The sequence below is a fragment of the Rhinoderma darwinii genome, chromosome 2, assembly GCF_050947455.1.
Source record: "Rhinoderma darwinii isolate aRhiDar2 chromosome 2, aRhiDar2.hap1, whole genome shotgun sequence".
NCBI lineage: Eukaryota > Metazoa > Chordata > Amphibia > Anura > Rhinodermatidae > Rhinoderma > Rhinoderma darwinii.
The window spans coordinates 144,157,962-144,175,920 of NC_134688.1; the positions used below are offsets into that span (position 1 = coordinate 144,157,962).

Below are 17,959 nucleotides of genomic sequence, written 5' to 3' on the forward strand. Positions count from 1 at the left end.
ATCAAAAAATTGGTCACTTTGACTATAAAGTTTTGCAAGCTTGGGTCGTATCCACTATATTTAAGGAGATGGTGGGTGAGGGCCTTGACAGCGATTGAGTGTCGAATGCTCGTATAGAGAGAGACTACATCACAACTCAGCCATGTGTGGTCTATGTTCCAGATTTTATTATGAAAGATGGAAAGTACATCCTTCGTGTCCCTCAGATGATCCGGCACCCTCAGAACCAATGGCTGTAAGTGGCAATCGAGCCACTCTGAGATTCTCTCCGTCAGAGACCCTATCCCGGATACTATGGGCCGCATCGGAGGCGGAATGATGCCCTTGTGTGTTTTGGGCAATGCGTGCATTATAGGTATCACTGGGAATTCCACATATAGATAGTCATACTGTTTCTTGCTTAATAAACCATGGCCTAAGCCCTCATCCAATATATCCCTCAATGCATTAGAAAAATCATTGGTAGGGTTATGACACAACTTCACATAGGTATTAACATCATCCAATAGTAAGAGAATCTGGTCCATATACATGACCCTGTCCATAATTGTAATGGAACCTCCCTTGTCCGCCATGCGAATTACAATGTTCTCATTTTCTTTCAAGGATTTAATGGCTTGTTTTTCTGCAATGGATAAATTGTGTGAAGTTTTGTCAAGTCCCGTTTGATTTTTGATTTTGTGCAGTTCTCTCTACATGATTGATTGAAAAGTGTCCATGGATTCCGTCCGAGACTGAGTAGGATAAAACCTGGGATTTTTTGTGATGAATTTGGGTGTTTGACTGGTATCTGCCTTCTGTTTATGTTCGTCTGCGAGGTCTTCAAGACAAGTTAATGCCAGCTGTTCCTGGAACATAAACTTTCTGTAGTTGTTGCTATGGACAATGGGCTCCGCTGTTTGTTCATCCATGGTTGCTTCCGTAGTTAGGAAGTGCCTTTTCACCGTGAGATTACGGATAAATTTATTAATATCAAGTAGGGTGGAAAAGACATCAAAATTTAGATTGGGCACAAAATTGAGTCCTCGTGATAACACCTTGAGTTGAATTGGGGAGAGAGGTGCCGATGATAAATTGATCACATCTAAGTTCATCTCTGATTCCTCAGACGTCTGGGTTGAATGATGTCCATTCGATCTGTGCTTCCTGCCCCCCCTCTTCCCCCGTTTTTTGAAAAGTCTCGCTTGTTGCCATATTGAGACTTAGATGTACGAACTCCTTGTGCCATTTCAAAATCCGAGTCTCCCTCCGCTCCATCTGTTGTTTCGGGTTCCCGTGACTTAGTGTCTAAGATGGATTTTGATAGATGGAAACATCTTCCTCTCGAAGTTTAAGGTCAAATCAATTTGTTCAAAATGAAGTCCCTTCCTAAATTTCTGTACCTCTTTCATAACTCCCCAGTATGGTTACCGCTATCATAAAAGTTGGACTTCCTCGCATGCTTGATCCCAGAATCTGCCTTTTACTACTAGTGGAAGATATTATGCCTACTGTGGCTGTCAGATCTCTTATAATGCTCTTATTATTTTATGCGAAGAAAACCATCCTCATGCATTGGAGACACCCCAAGGTTCCCACATTGTCAGCATGGATCACTTTGGTAAACTCTACTCTGAAACTTTTTAAGCTCACATATTGTAGTGCTTGTGGCCACGGGGTCTCACTTACCCCAGCTGCCCAGGGACACTGGCGCACTCTGCTCTCTCCTCTTCCTTTAACCTTTATTATTGATTGAACTAATATTTATGGAACTCTGCCCACTTCCTCAGTGCTTCAGCAATGTTATTTCTAACCCAGAGTTAGTCTGTGAATGTTCCGTATACAGTTCCCTGTAACCTGTGTCCGTGGATGTTCTGTATCTGTGTCCAGTCCTGTATACTGAGTCCAGTATTCCGTGATAAATCCAGCGTCCTTGACCAGTCCTGTATCCGTGTCTAGTACTGTATCCTGAGTTCAGTGTCCGTGACGAGTCCAGTGTCCGTGACGAGTCCAGTGTCCGTGACCAGTCCTGTACCCTATCCAGTCCTGTATCCTGCTTCCAGTAATCCAGCACAAATTTGCTTCCAGCTATCCAGCACCAGCCTGCTTCCAGTAATCCGGCACCAGCCTGCTATCAAGGTACCATCTACTATCAACTGTCCTATACCTGTCTGGCCAGCAGCTACTCCGTTACGGCAGAGTAGCCCAGTGATGCCACATACCCTGTGGACGTTACAGTTTGCTCAGGCCATGGACTCCGCTGGCAAACCTAAGACGGCGGTTAAAGTTGTGCAAGATGATATGTGAAACCTCAGATTAAGCCAGGATTAGCTTCTACAGGTTGTTAATACCATCGCCGGTCGTCTGGCCATCACTCCTGTTCCTAATCTACCGCAGGCCTTAGCTCAATCTACTCCTCAGCCAGCCATAGTTCCCGTCAGCTCTGGAGCAGGAATTAAATAGCCACTTCCACCCCGCTGTGATGGGGACTCCAAAACCTGTAGAGGCTTCCTCAATCAATGTAAAATCCACTTTAAATTGCATTCCCATCTGTTTCCATCAGACAAGATGAAAATAGCCTTCATCCTCTTCCTGTTGTCTGGCAAGACCTTGGCATGGGCGAATCCCCTCTGGCAACATGAAGGACCGGAGTCCACTAATCTTCAGTTTTTCCTGGACACCTTCTGTGCCGTCTTTGTGCGGCCATACATGTTCAGCCACTGCTTCGCTTCTCACACTCCGTCAAGGGGAATCAATGGTAGGAGAGTACGCCCTACAGTTCTGTACATTGGCAGAAGAGCTCCCTTGGAACAATGAGGCTGTGGTGGCAACCTTCAGGCAGGCATTAAACAGTAGAGTCAAAGATAAACTGGCGGGTCATGATCTCCCTTCTACCCTGGATGCCCTGATTCTTCTGGCCACACGCATTGTCATGAGGTTACGAGAGCGCTCCCAGGAAGTTATTCAAGGGAGAAGGTGCTAAAGAGTGGCATCTAACTTTCAGAAACCCCTGCTACCTTCTGCTGTTGTCCCTGAAGACCCTATGCTGGTGGACAGAGTCAGACTGTTCTGCTAACTTATGTATGAACTGTGGCTGCAAGGGTCATTTGTGCGCCAATATCCCCAGAAGCCGGGAAACTCCAGCACTTAGGGTTGACTTGGAGAGACCACCCTAGGTGGACCGATGCCTTCTGCAAAATTCTCTCCTAAACTCTCTATTCCTGTAACAATCAACTGTGTTGAAGAATCATATTCTGTTTCTGCTTATCTGGACTCCGGGGACAGATGGGTACTTTTGGTGGGGGAATGGCACAGAATTACTAAATTTTAATATCTCAGAAAAACCCTTTAACAACCTTCCACAGTGGTCGCTGCACACTATGTTTCCCGCTAACCATTCTGCTCACTTCCCTCCCTTTAAAGGCTCAAACGGTAAACCCCCAGGGGCCCTGACCAATCTCACTGTATGGGGCCCCAAAATTTCTGATGGCGGCCCTGGCCATGTTCCGACGCTATTAAGGGGGAACAACCTCTACGCTGAATGCAAGAAATGCATCTTTGAAAAAAATTGCTTGCCTTTCCTGGGCTATATTGTCTCTGATCATGGACTCCAGATGGATCCGGATAAAGTAAAGTCTATGGTAGATTGGCCTCGCCCTCAAGGTCTCTGTGGTATATGGAGGTTTCTGGGTTTTGCAAACTTCTGCAGACAATTTATCCCTAACTTTTCCTCGCTTACCACTCCCATCTCTGCCCTCACCAAAAAGGAACTAAATGCAAATGTGTGGCCCCCTGAAGCTGAATCTGCATTTTCAGAGCTTAAAATGTTCTTCACTTCTGCCTCAGTTCTACACCATCCAGATGACTCCCGTCACTCCTCATGGGAGGTTGATGCATTTTCCATTTGTGCTGGAGCACTCCACTTCCAAAGAAACTCTAAGGGAAAAGCTGTCTCCTGTGGCTTATTCTTGAAACGCTTCTCGGCAGCGGAGAGGAACTATTCTATAGGAGATCGTGAGCTTCGAGTCATCAAGTTGCCCTAGAAGAGTGGAGAGCTCTGTTGGAAGGTTCGGCACACCCATTTGTCATTTACACAGATCACAATAACCTTACCTACTTACTGTCAGCACAACGATTAAATCCACGTCAAGCCAGGTGGTCGCTTTTCTTTGCCAGGTTTAATTTTCAACGTCATTTTTATCCAGCAGACAAAAACGTCAAGGCAGATGCTCTATCCTTCTTGTTTGAAACAAGGATCTACAGCACATCATTGACCCCTCACGCATAATAGCTGTTCCTCCTTTGCAGAAGACATTCCTCCAAGGAAAACCTATGTCTCTCCTGTAGACAGGAAGAAAGTTATCTTCCGGTTTCACAACGCCAAATTGGCAGGTCATTCTGGCATTCGAAAAAACCCGGGATTTCATCACCCACCAAAGGATGTCCAGGACTTTGTCTCCACCTGTACCAAGTGTGCTCAAAACAACGTTGCTCATTCCAAGCTTATGGGTCTACTTCAACCTCTGCCGGTTCCTGATAGTCCCTGGCAGCATATTGCCATGGATTCTTATTACAGATCTTCCTCCCTCTGATGGATGCACCGCCGTCTGTGTCATTGTAGATCGTTTCTCTAAGATGGCACATTTCATTGGCAAATCTCTTCATTCAGCATGTCTTTTGTCTGCACGGATTGCCTCTCCATATTGTCTTTGATCATGGCGTCCAGTACACATCCAGATTCTGGTGAGCAGTAAACTTCTGGACGTAAAACTGAACTTCTCATCTGCATATCACCCATAATCCAATGGCCAAGTTGAACAAATTAGTCAAGTACTCGAATACTATCCCCGTCATTTTGTTTCGGCTCAACATGACAACTGGGTACAACTCCATCCGTGGGCCGAATTTGCATATAATAATTATATAAGCAAATCTACTGCTACTTCTCCATTTTTTTATAGTTTACAGCCAACATCCTCATGTGCCTTTCCCTGTGCCTGCTACTTCCGAAGTTCCATCAGCCAATATTTCCTACGGAAGCTTTCTCCAGATCTGGCAAAAAGCCAAGTCAGCAATCTTGCAGGTGGTGGGGCAAATGAAGAAATATACTGATAGCAGGAGAAGGCCACCTCCTCAATTTCCCCTTGGAACGAAGGTTTGATTGTCCTCTAAGAATATCCACTTAAAGGTTTCTTCCTACAACTTTGTTTCTATATTTATTAGTCCTTTTGAAGTCTTCCAACAGATCAATCCTGTGTCCTACAAACTACGTCTGCCTGCTACCCTCAAAATTCCCAACTCCTTCCACGTATCTCTCCTGAAACCCGTAGTTCTCAACCAGCAAGTCCTCTGACTCTGCATCTGCTCCTAGCGGTTCTTCAGATGTCTTTGAGGCCAAGGAGATTCTTGACTACAAGAAAGTAGGAGGGAAAACCTTTTAACTTGTGGATTGGAAAGGTTTTGGTCGTGAAGATCCTGGGAACCTAAAGAGAAAATTGATGCTCCAGCTCTCATCAAAAAAATTATCTTACGCTCTGACCTAAGAAGAGGGCGCGAAAGGAGAGGGGTACTGTAGCGCCGATGGTCGCAGGTCTCACTCACCCGGGCGGCCGCCAGCCTGCTTGTCCTTATTGCCGGCGTCTCCCAGCCCAGGGACACCGGCACGCTCTGCTCTCTGCTCCTCCAACCGGCCTATGCCCACAGTGTGAGCACCCATGCTCTTCGCAGTTCTTAAAGTGCCAGCGTGCGCATCAGGAATATTGCCCCCAGCCTATCCTAGCAAACCCTGGACTATTTAAGGAACTCTGTCCACTTCCTCAGCGCCTGAGCAACATTATTTCTAACCCAGAGTTAGTCTGCAAAGGTTCCGTATCCTGTTCCCTGTAACCTGTGTCCAGTTCTGTAGCCCGAGTCCAGTGTTCCGTGACGAGTCCAGTGTCCGTGACCAGTCCTGTATATATGTCCAGTTCTGTATCCTGAGTCCAGGGTCCGTGGCGAGTCCAGTGTCCATGACCAGTCCGGTACCCGTATCCAGTCCTGTATCCTGCTTCCAGTAATCCAGCACAAGCCTGCTTTCAGCTGTCCAGCACAGGCCTGTTTACTGTAATCCGGCACAAGGCTGCTTCCAGTAATCTGGCACCATCCTCCTTCCAGTAATCCAGAACAAGCCTGCTTCCAGCTACCCAGCGCTTCCAGTAATCCGGCACCATGAAACTCACTGCATGTCCTATATTTGTGTGTTTTTGCGGATGTTGACGCCTATTGATGGTGATGTTGTCGCCAATCCGTGTGCTATCCGTGTTTCACGCATCAAAGACATAGAAAAGCATAGAAATAAATGTGCGTGTGTGTGGCACGGACATGATAAATGCATGCCACGCGCAAAGCACGCTGATGCCAATATGCAACGCAACGGGTAATAAATGTAGGAAAAACATTGCATGTTTTACGCGTGCCAATTGGAAATGCTCGTCTGAATGTAGCCTTAGGGTTTTGTTTTTGTTCTGTATTTGTATACGCATATCGATATATGAAGAAATGTATCCTAATATTTTTGTTAATTACTGATCTTGTCAACCTGGTACTTTTAATTTACTTATTGTATATATCATTTCTGGATGTATATTTATGTACCTGTACCAATATTTTGTTATAATGTCCTTATAAATGTGTTATAAAAATGACCTTTAAAAAAATATATAAAGAGGTAAAAAATGGGCCCCGGTAAAACAGCGTTGGTGACATCAGACACAAGGGCTTGTGTCTGGTATCAGCAGCACTGTTTTACTGGTCCCCATTTTTTATCCTCACAATTTATTCACGTAGCAATGATGTTACGGTCTACTAACCGGGACTGAACTGCAGCTGACGTTCCTACTATTCCTGACTACACCAGGGTTGTGCCTGTTGTTTGCACATCACATCAGGTGAGTGCATCTGCCACATTTCTGCTTATCTTCCAACAACCTACTTAGGTGATCTGCACCACGTGGCACCGTGCATTTCTTTTTTTCTCCTTTAATTTTGTATTAGGTCTGTACTAGCCTGTGTCACGGTCTATGGATATGTGCACCCACTAGGCTGCACCGATGTAGCGGGGAGGCAGCTGGCCAAAAAACAGAGCACCCAAGCAATACAAAGTCCTGCACTAGGGTATCTGAATAGTCCAGAGAGTGGTCGAGGCTTTAGCATGGATGGAAGTGGGTGCAGTAGGTTATGCCAGACGTAGCGGATGACAGCAGGTGCAGCAGGTTGCGCCAGACGTGGCGGATGACACTGGTCATGGCAGAAGACACTGGATGTGGCAGATAACAGCGGGTGCAGTAGGACACGACTCCAGCACTAACAGGCCCAGGAACAAGAACACAGCACGGGATACAGGATACAGGTAACAGGACAGGTAACAACCTGAACAGGATAACACTAAGGGACCATTTGCAAGACTAACATGGGAATACTAACAATGCTCAGGCAATGAGCAAAGGGGCAGGACCCTTCTTATAGTCCAGGGGAATCATGGGCTAATAGATGATGATAATTCCCCTAATGGACACAGCGGACCGGAGCGGAAGTGGGCGCTGGTGTCTCCTGGGAAGGAGATGAGAGCCAGCGCTCACAGATCCATAGCTGCCGCCGGGGGGGGGGAGAGGGTGAGTAATCTGTAATCCGTGGCCAAGGACGCTAAAGTATCTCCCATCTTAAGCCCCCTCTTCTTGGGACCAGAGCGAGAGAGGAACTTCTTAATGAGAGCAAGAGAACTGAGGTTCTCTTCTGGCTCCCAGGAACTCTCCTCAGAAACAAACCCTCTCCAGTCCACCAAATAAAAAGTCCTTCCTCCTATCCTCTTGCAGTCCAGGATCTACCTCACCTCAAACATATCAGATGAACCAAAGGGAGCAACTGCGGGACTGGGAGTCTAAGGGTATGTTCACACGCAGTGTTTTCAGACATAATTCGGGCGTTTTACGCCTCGAATTATGCCTGAAAAACGCCCCTAATACGCTTACAAACATCTGCCCATTGCTTTCAATGGATTTTACGATGTTCTGTTCCCACGAGGTGTAATTTTACGCGTCGCTGTCAAAAGACGGCGCGTAAAATGACGGCTCGTCAGAAGAAGTGCAGGACACTTCTTGGGCCGTTTTTGGAGCCATTTTTCATAGACTCTATTAAAAACAGCTCCAAAAACGGTACCCAGTTATCATGCCTCAAGGAGATGAAGTGGCAGAGATAATTTACCATGATCTGGTAAATCCTCTCGACTTGCCCATTGGACTGGGGATGATAGGCTAAGGAAAAGTCCAATCTTACATCCAGGAGTTTACAGAGGGCTCTCCAGAATTTTGAGGTAAATCGAACCCTCCGATTGGACACGATGTGAAGGGACAAGCCATGCAAGCGGAAGATGTTTTGAATGAAGAGACTCACCAGTCGGGTAGCAGAAGGTAGGCCGGTCAGCGGGATAAAATGTGCCACCTTAGAAAACCGGTCCTCCACCACCACCCAGACAGTGTTGCATCCTGCTGAGGGAGGAAAGTCTGTGAAAAAGTCCATCGCAATGTGCTGCAAGGGGACGTTGGGTACAGGCAGAGGTTGGAGCAGGCCGGCAGGCTTGGAGTGAGCAACCTTGTTAGAAGCACACACAGTGCAGAAAGAGACAAAGTCCACAACATATTTGGGTAGCGTGGTTAACCAGAAATGACAAGTAATCAGGTCTCGGATCTTATGAACACCAGCATGCCCAGCCAGTTTAGAGCTGTGTCCCCAGCGGAGAATTCTTCTCCGGTCTGCCAACCGATCAAAAGTCCTTCCCGAAGGGATGTCTCTAACCTGCAAAGGATTGGCAGTGACAATGCAGGACGAGTCTATGATACTTTGAAGGGACTCCACTGTGTCATCCGTCTCAAATGACCTGGACAGGGCATCAGCCCTCACATTCTTGTCAGCGGAACGGTAGTGGAGGATAAATTGGAAACGAGTGATGAACAGCGACCACCTGGCTTGACGGGGGTTTAGTCGTTGAGCCGACTGGAGATAGGTGAGGTTCTTGTGGTCGGTGTAGATCAGGATGGAGTGAGCCGCGCTCTCTAGCAGATGTCTCCACTCCTCTAGATCCAATTAGATGGCCAGTAGCTCCCGATCCCTAATAGAGTAGTTGCGCTCTGCAGAGGAAAAAAGTCTTGAGTACTAGCCACATACTACTGCCTTTCCTCTGGAGCTGCTCTGGAACAGAAGTGCACCTGCATCAACAGAAGAACTGCCGAGACACGTCAGGATGATGGAGGATTAAGGCTGAAGTGAAGGCTTTCTTGAGGCTAATAAATGCAGATTCTGCCTCTGGAGTCCACACTGTAGCGTCCATGGCCACGGGCCGTCGGGTTTACTCACCTTCCGACGCCCGCAGCCATGGATCTGTGAGCGCTGGTCTCCGTCTCCCTCCTAGGAGATGCCAGCGCTCACTTCCGCTCCGTTCGGCTGGGTCCCGTAGGGTGCGCGTGCGCACGCTCGCACCCGGCCTTAAAGGGCCAGCGCGCGCAATTAGGAAATCGTCATCACTATCAACTGCCACGATTTCCTGGTCTATAAGAAGGCCCCTGGCCTTCTAATCCTTGCCTAAGCGTTGTTAGTCTTTCCCAGTCTGTCTCGCAATGGTCCCTTGGTGTCTCCCGTTCCAGCTGTTTCCCGTGCCCTGTTACCGTTCCTGTATTCCGTATTGTTCCTGTGCCTACCATCGTTGGAGTGTCATCTGGCACGTCAAGTGCCATCTGCCACGTCAAGTGCCATCTGCCACGTAAAGTGCCATCTGCCACGTCAAGTGTCATATGCCACGTCAAGTGTCATCTGCCACGCCAAGTGTCATCTGCCACGTCAATTGTCTTCTGCCATGCCAAGTGTCATCTGCCACGTCAAGTGTCTTCCGCTTCATCGGATACTGCCCGCCACGTCTGGCGCCACCTGCCGCATCTGCCTCCATCCGCGCTGAAGCCACAGCCACAGTCCAGACTATTTCAGGTACCCAAGCATTACTGTCTGGCATTGACTTCCGCATAGACTGTGACCTGGTCAGCTGCCTCCCCGCTACGGCGGAGCGGCCTAGTGGGTCCACATACCCTGTGTCCGTGACACACACCTTGGCGTTCACACACTTCTTTGTAAGGGTAGAGATTGGGGCCATCAGTGGTGTGAAGTTTGGGATAAACTGCTGGTAGAAATTGGCGAATCCCAAGATACCCTGTATGGACCTCAGGCCTTGAGGACTTGGCCATTCCAGAATGGACTTTACTTTCTCAGGATCCATCTTGAGACATTGATCCGAGATGATGTAGCCCAGAAAGGGCAGATAATTATTTTCAAAGACGCACTTCTCCAGCTTGGCATATAAACGATTCTCCCTTAATCACAGTAGAACCTGACGGACATGCCTCCGATGAGTCATCGGATCTGGGGAGAAAATCAAAATATAATTGAGATAGACTACAACACAGACATAGAGGAGATCTCGGAAGATATCATTGACTAATTCATTGAAGACTGTGGGAGCATTACACAGTCCGAAGGGCATCACCAGGTATTCATAGTGCCCATCTCGGGTGTTGAATGCCATCTTCAACTTGTCCCGTTGACAGATTCGGATCAAATTATTAGCCCCGCGCAAGTCTAATTTTGAATTTAAATCCCGACTCCTCATATATGGTCAAACAGTTCGAATATAAGTGGCAACGGGTATTTGTTCTTGATCTTGATCTGGTTGAGAACATGGTAGTCAAGGCAGGTTCGAAGAGATCCGTTTTTTCTTTTTAACAAAGAAAACCCGGCCCTGGCTGGGGAGAAAGACTTTCATATGAAACCCCTCTCCAAATCTTCCTTGAAATAGGCCGACATGGAAAGAGTCTCTGGCAAGGAGAGAGGATATACCCAACCACGGGGAAGAGAAGCATTTGGAACCAGTTCAATGAGGCAGTCATAAGTTCGATGTGGAGGCAGCGTCTCAGCCTCCCTCTTGCTGAAGACAGCAGTGGCTTGGTCTTAGATAAAATCGGATCGGGCAGAGGCAGTCCATTCACCGAGGCAACAGCCAAAGATGTCTCAAGGTTAACTGTGGGAAATTGGAGATGATCCACTAGATCCTTTTGGATGAAGTTTGCCGCGGACCCGGAGTCCAGATAGGCAGAAACCATCTTGCCGGATGCTGTGGTCACAGGAATGGTCAGCTTGGAATTGAATTCTTTATTTGGTACCGTTTCGCCTAGGTTTGTCTCTCCAACCAATCCTAGGCACAGGGGTCTCTCTGGCCTCTGGGGACACAAACCCACAACATGGCCTCCAAGGCCGCAATACAGACAAAATCCTGAAGTGCGTCTGCGTTGTCTCTCCTGGATAGACAATTAGGCTCGGTCTATCTGCATAGCCTCCTCTGGTGGGACGACTGAAGAGGACAGTAGGGATTGCTGGAAAGTAGAAGCCAGCCTAGGAAATCCTCTCTCCTGGAAAGTCTCTTGGGAACGCTCCCGGACCCTCATGTCAACCCGGGTGGCTAGTAGGATGAGATCGTCCAGGGTAGGTGGCAGATCGTGAGCGGCCATCTCACCTTCAATCCCAGAAGACAGTCCCTGCCAGAATGTGGCCACCAAAGCCTCGTTATTCCAGGTTAGTTGAGCCAGGGTACGGAACTGAATGGCATACTCGCCCACGGAGAGGTCTCCCTGGTGTAGGGTCAGCAGGGATGTAGCAGCAGAAGAAACTCTCCCAGGTTCCTCAAATATCGAACAGAAAGTCTGTAAAAACCACTGCAAGTCCCTGATGTTCCCACAGAGGATTTGCCCATGCCAGGGCTTTGCCAGTAAGGAGAGAGATTATGAAGGCGATCCTGGCGTCATCAGAAGAGAAGGCCCTGGCATGTAGTCTGAAGTGGATCTGGCACTGATTCAGAAAACCCCTGCAGACCCTCGTGTCTCCATCATTGAGAGGATGTAGCGGCAGGAAGCATAGGGGATCTGCACTAGTACAGACAGGAGGTGTAGCGGGAGGAACAGCAGGAATAAGTGCGGTCACGACTGTGGCTTGAGCAACCAGCCAATGCGCAATGTTGTTCTCCAACAGGAGGAGTTGGTCTTGACGTGACTGAAGGTCTTACATCTCGGACATGATAGCTGGTGTCGCCAAGGTCTCAGGCTGACCAGTGGGGTCCATGGCCTGAGCGTACTGTCACGGTTTGTGGGTGCCCTACGGGACACAGTGGCTTGGAGCGGAAGTGAGCGCTGGCGTCTTCTGGGAAGGAGATGCGAGCCAGCACTCACAGATCCATGGCTGCGGCCGCCGAGGGGGTAACAGCCTGCAGTTTGCCATGTTTAGTTTTCCTATCCTGAAATGTATTGTTCTATTCTACTATTTATAATTGTTTTATAAGTCTTTATACTTCAACTATATTCTGAACTTATTTTTGTGACTTGTGCTCAAGTTTTATATGTTGTGATTTGTACTTTTGAAAAAATTAATAAAAAGGTATTTCAAAAGAAAAATTCAGGTTTTATTTGTGTATGTCAAAAGTGTGAAAATTGTTACTTCAGAAAGAGCGTTAATTTTTTGATGTCCTTGAACATGTAGCTGAACCAGTTCCCTTTTTTACATTTTCTCTTTATATAATGGTCAAGTAATAAAATGTGTATACTCTCATATTTTGTCAATAGTACTCCTGTTCATTATTGTGCCATATAGAAACACTGCTCCAGTGCTACTAGCTTTATACGTTAGATTGCTTTTCCCAATAAAATGGTTGTAAACAGGACAACTAGGGTATGTTCACATGCTAAGTCAAAAACAGCTGAAAATTATGGAGCTGTTATCAGAGAAAAAAAAGCCTTCAATTTTTAGCCGTTTTTGAAGCTGAAAACATTTTTTGAGGCATTTTTTTCTAGAAGTTTTTGGAGCTGTTTTTCCATTGACACAATGAATTACAGCTCCAAAAACGGCTCAAGAAGTGACATTCCCCTTCTTTTTTATAGGGGCATTTTTTTATTTGCTGTTTTTTTAATCGCGGCGTAAATAATTGCCCAGTCTGAACAAAACAATGCATTTAGCACCAACATATTCCACAGCACTATACACAGATAGTTATCGAATCTGTCCATAGCACTATAGATGGCCATACACATTAGCTGAATATCGACTGAACCCACCGATTTCGGCGGGACTGGCCAACCATCTAATGTGTATAGCGGTCTCCCGACTCTTACCCAATGGCAGATGTTGGGAGACAGAAGGATCAGGCTGTTGGATTTTAACATGCCGAATCTTTTATTTGTAAACAGCAACTTACTCCCTTCTTTCTATTGAGGACACTTGCACACTCGGCCAAGCACAACGTGCATGCGTATGGGGGTTGGGAGCAATAGCTGTTGGCTAAACCAGCTATTTAAAGTGTATGGCAACCTTAACAAACTAATGTGTCTATTTCAGACACACTCACACATAATAAATAGACATATTAAAAATAGAGTAGAAACAAACATAAAGGTAACATGTATACTTCCTGATCCCTTGTTACTACTTTATGGGAAAACTGGCCTTGGTATTTTGAACATATGCATTTGCTATGTTCTGTGCTTTTGTTAAAAAAGAAATTTAAAAAAAGCAATTCAAATTCATAAGCAAACAGTGCCCCTATTGGCCAAATATAAAAACAACGGACTGCTTTATTTTATCAATAACCCAATTAAAAAATAAAATACCTGGGGTGTCTTTATTCGATAGGAACAGCTTATTTTACAACAATGGTTATTTCCTTGAAATGTAAAAGTAGTGTTTTTATTGCTAAGAGGATATAACCCATATGTTTAGCTATACAGATATAATATGTATCTGGCAGTCAGTATCCATTATATTAGAATGAAAAATGCCTGTTACCTACTAGCTGTGTTTATGACATTAAACTGAATAAAAAGAATAAAAATGCTAAATATATTTCTTTTACTCTCCTCCGAGACATTGTTTCGGGGAATTTGAATGTTGACGACACCTCTAGGAATTTTGTTTTATATTGATACATTTCTTTTGTCAGCATGATAACACCATTCTGGTTCTTAAGCATTCACCAAATACATAACTACAATAGTACATAAATAAATTAAATGTGCTCCCCAGAGAAATTTGTGATGGTATATGCCAGCTTCTTGGGTTGCTCAAAGAAATTCCATGAATAAACATTTTACAAACCTTTTTACACAGCAAGAAACAATACTTTTAACAGAGGCATTATTCACATTCCCGTCACAGACTGGCTGCAAATAATTTAAATATATATATTTCTGCTCACTAGGTTCTAGTAAATAATTTATAGGAATTCCATTAATCAGGCTAACACAGACAGTTTTTCATAATAAAAGCTATTTTACAACTCAAAGCGTGCATTTATATATCAATTTGCATTTGTTCCCATGTCTTCCCTTGCTTGCCTCCATTATGTCTAGATATTTTTTGTTTTGTTTTTACACAGAAAACACATTCTAGGAAGTTCTAATAGCAACTGATAGCTAATATTGGTTTCAAGTAGACATACCGACTAAGAATAAAACTAGGCCGATGACAGATTCTAATGAGATCTGCTTATGTTTGTTATTAAGTTATCTGCAAACAAAGAAAATTATCACAAAGCTTGTCTTTAGGCAAACAAAAGAAGATCTAATTGCTTTAATCAACATACTCGTTATGATTTCTCAAGGAAAGGAAGAACTGGGGAAAAAAAAACGACATAAAGGCATTTTAAAGCCAGCATATTAGTCACATACAATGCATAAGGAAATGCACATTTTCTTATGGGTCACTTTATATGGGTGTTGCACTTTGTTTCTGCTAATGAGAAAATACGGATTGTATTTTTCCCAGTAATCCTTAGGTGTTAGTTCTGGGCAGGAATTTTGTCTTTTTTGTTTTCAAACGTTGAGTAGGGAAGTAGAATTTCTATACTAAGTGGCCATGTCCTTCAATCAGCAGCTGAGAACTTTTTTTATTCATAGCTGTTTATTGCTCCGATAACATTGAATTTGCTAATGGAAGTATTGCCTTGTACTGCACCAAAAGAAGTAAAATGAATGGACATATGCTGTAAAGTTTTAAATTACCAAAGTGGAACATTAAGCGCACAATAAAACACCTTTGCTTATGTTTGAGAGCTCAGCAGATGTTTTTGACTTAGTTAACATAAAAATAATACTTGTTAAAGAAACCCACAAGAGCTACTATAAAGGTAATATATGGCATGAACACGTTTGTGATTACCTACAGTCAAGGTCTACAATACGAATAAAGGAGAGTGGTACAGAAAGTTGAAATTCTCCACGGGGCTTCTTCACTGTGTCATTGGGCCTCAAGAGGGGTGTAGTGTCAGCTTTAAAAAGAGTTGTGATAGGGCCTTGCTTTCACCCAGTATATTCCAGTCTTACAATTGGCTGTGCTTTATTGCATTGTTATTTACTTTTGTTGTTTTTTTCTTTTTTTTTTTCAGACGTCCCAGCTTTTCCTTCAATGGAACGGATGAATATAGGTACTCACGTGTCCACCATAGGTCAGGTAGCTGTCATATAAGAAAAGCAAGTACAGTTGTGTTTAAAGTTAATTGGGCAAGGTTCTGTCTTTCTGTGTGGTTAATAAAGCTGTGGTCACTTTACTTCCACCAAGAATTATCTATCTATCTATCTATCTATCTATCTATCTATCTATCTATCTATCTATCTATCTATCTATCTATCTATCTATCTATCTATCTATCTATCTATCTATCTATCATCTATCTATCTATCTATCTATCTATCTATCTATCTATCTATCTATCTATCTATCTATCTATCTATCTATCTATCTATCTATCTATCTATCTATCTATCTATCAATCAATCATGTGTGGGCACTAGCTAACCAAATCTCAATCCCATGCCCACTTTTATAATTATAAAAGGAACTCGCAGCACTCCAAAATTGATGAAGAAGTTCAACATTTTTTCTTATATGTTCAGTGAAGCAATATTTCAGCCTTTTTATTTGGGCTTGATGAAGATCTGGATATACATGCATGCCGTGAATGGGCAGATTTAAATATTTTGGAACCTTATTGTACTTAACCTCTTGACGCATTATCACGTACATGTACATGATAAGCATTATAGGGAAGTATGGAGCATGCTCACGGGCTGAGCGCGCTCCATATGTTTCAGGTGTCAGCTGTGTTTAACAGCTGACACCCTGGACTATGGCCAGGAACAGTGAACGCGCTGTTCCTGACCGTTTAATCCCTTAAATGCAGCGGTCAATCACGACCGCAGCATCTGTGTGTTGAAAAGGGGGAGACGGCCTACTCCGACAGCTCATTGGCGCCCACACAATGCCCCAACAATCGCTGGTTCAAGTCCCCTAGTTGGACTAATAAAATGTGTAAAAGAAGTAAAAAAAGATATTAGTAGCGGAAAAAAAATATTAAAAGTTAAAAAAAAAACATTTTTCCTCTAAAGCACTGAAAAAGCTAAAAGAAAATAAGCAAAATTGGTATTGCTGCATCCATAAAAGTCTGAACTATTACAATATGCCATTTTTGAACTCGCACGGTGAACACCAAAATCGCTTTTTTTGGTGAACTTAGCTCTAAACAAAATTGTAATAAAAAGTGATCAAAAAGTTGTATGTACTAAAAATCTTACTAATAAAAACTACATCTAGTCCCGCAAACAATAAGCCTTCCACGGAAAAATAAAAAAATTATGGCTCTCAGAATGTGGTGAAATAAAACAGGCTTTTTAATAACAAAAAGTATTTTTTTTTAAAAGTAGTAAAATATAAAAAATCCTATATAAATTTGGTATCACCGTAATCGTATTGAGCCGCAGAATAAAATTAATGTAGGAATCACAGTGTTTTTCCAATTTCAGCCCGCAAAGATTTTTTTTTTAAGTTTCCCTGTACATTACATGGTACTTTAAATGATGCCATTAGAAACAACAACACCTCCCGCAAAAAATAAACCCTTATACCACTCTGTTGACAGAAAAATAAAACGTTATGGCTCTTGGAAAGCGGGGAGTGAAAAACTAAAAAATGAAAAATGTCTCTATCTTTAAAGGGTTAAAGGGTTTATCCAAGCAGTAAAAATGTCCTCCAAACAAAAAACACGTTTAAATTGAGGAAACTTATTAATATACATATATTCTAATTCTTGCACCATTTACCTGATTTGTCATACACCCCTTGGTCGTCGGAAGTCCTGTAGTTCTGGTTGTAATGATGACGCGCTAACACATGCTCAGGTGTCTGAGAGCAATTTCCCCGTACAGTGGTGTTGGCTTGTCATCATCCCATGAGACCACTGGCTCAAGCGGTGTTGAACTGTCATCATCCCACAAGACAGGGGGATGGCGCTCTGATATCCCTGCAAAAGTAAGCCAGCCCCCTTCTTCACTGAACTCTGGGGTGGGCGGCGATCGATGGCAAGAGGAGGAACACCGTGCATGACGGGACTTGTAACTTATTGTCCGCGCAGAAATTACAATTCCCGTCTGTTAGACAGAAGTCTTCCCATGGCTACAGTGTTACATCCGGGATTGGTAAGTAACACTGAAATGTAATTTTCTGCTAGGGAAGTAGTTGAGTGTTTACATAAATGCATTAAAGAGGCTCTGTCACCAGATTTTGCAACCCCTATCTGCTATTGCAGCAGATAGGCGCTGCAATGTAGATTACAGTAACGTTTTTATTTTTAAAAAACGAGCATTTTTGGCCAAGTTATGACCATTTTTGTAATTATGCAAATGAGGCTTGCAAAAGTCCAAGTGGGTGTGTTTAAAAGTACAAGTCCAAGTGGGTGTGTATTATGTGCGTACATCAGGGCGTTTTTAATACTTTCACTAGCTGGGCGCTCTGATGAGAAGTAACATCCTCTTCTCTTCAGAACGCCCAGCTTGTGACAGTGCAGATCTGTGACGTCACTCACAGGTCCTGC

General features: G+C 44.2%; 1 long non-coding RNA gene across 1 annotated transcript in view; it reads left to right on the plus strand.

Annotated features, from left to right (window-relative positions):
- The window catches only part of LOC142740825 (uncharacterized), a 100,855-nt gene that overhangs the window by 46,753 nt on the left and 36,143 nt on the right, over window positions 1-17,959 (plus strand). The window contains exon 2 of the long non-coding RNA XR_012880889.1: window positions 15,479-15,543. This is a non-coding gene — a long non-coding RNA (uncharacterized LOC142740825). The remainder of the gene's footprint in view (window positions 1-15,478; window positions 15,544-17,959) is intronic.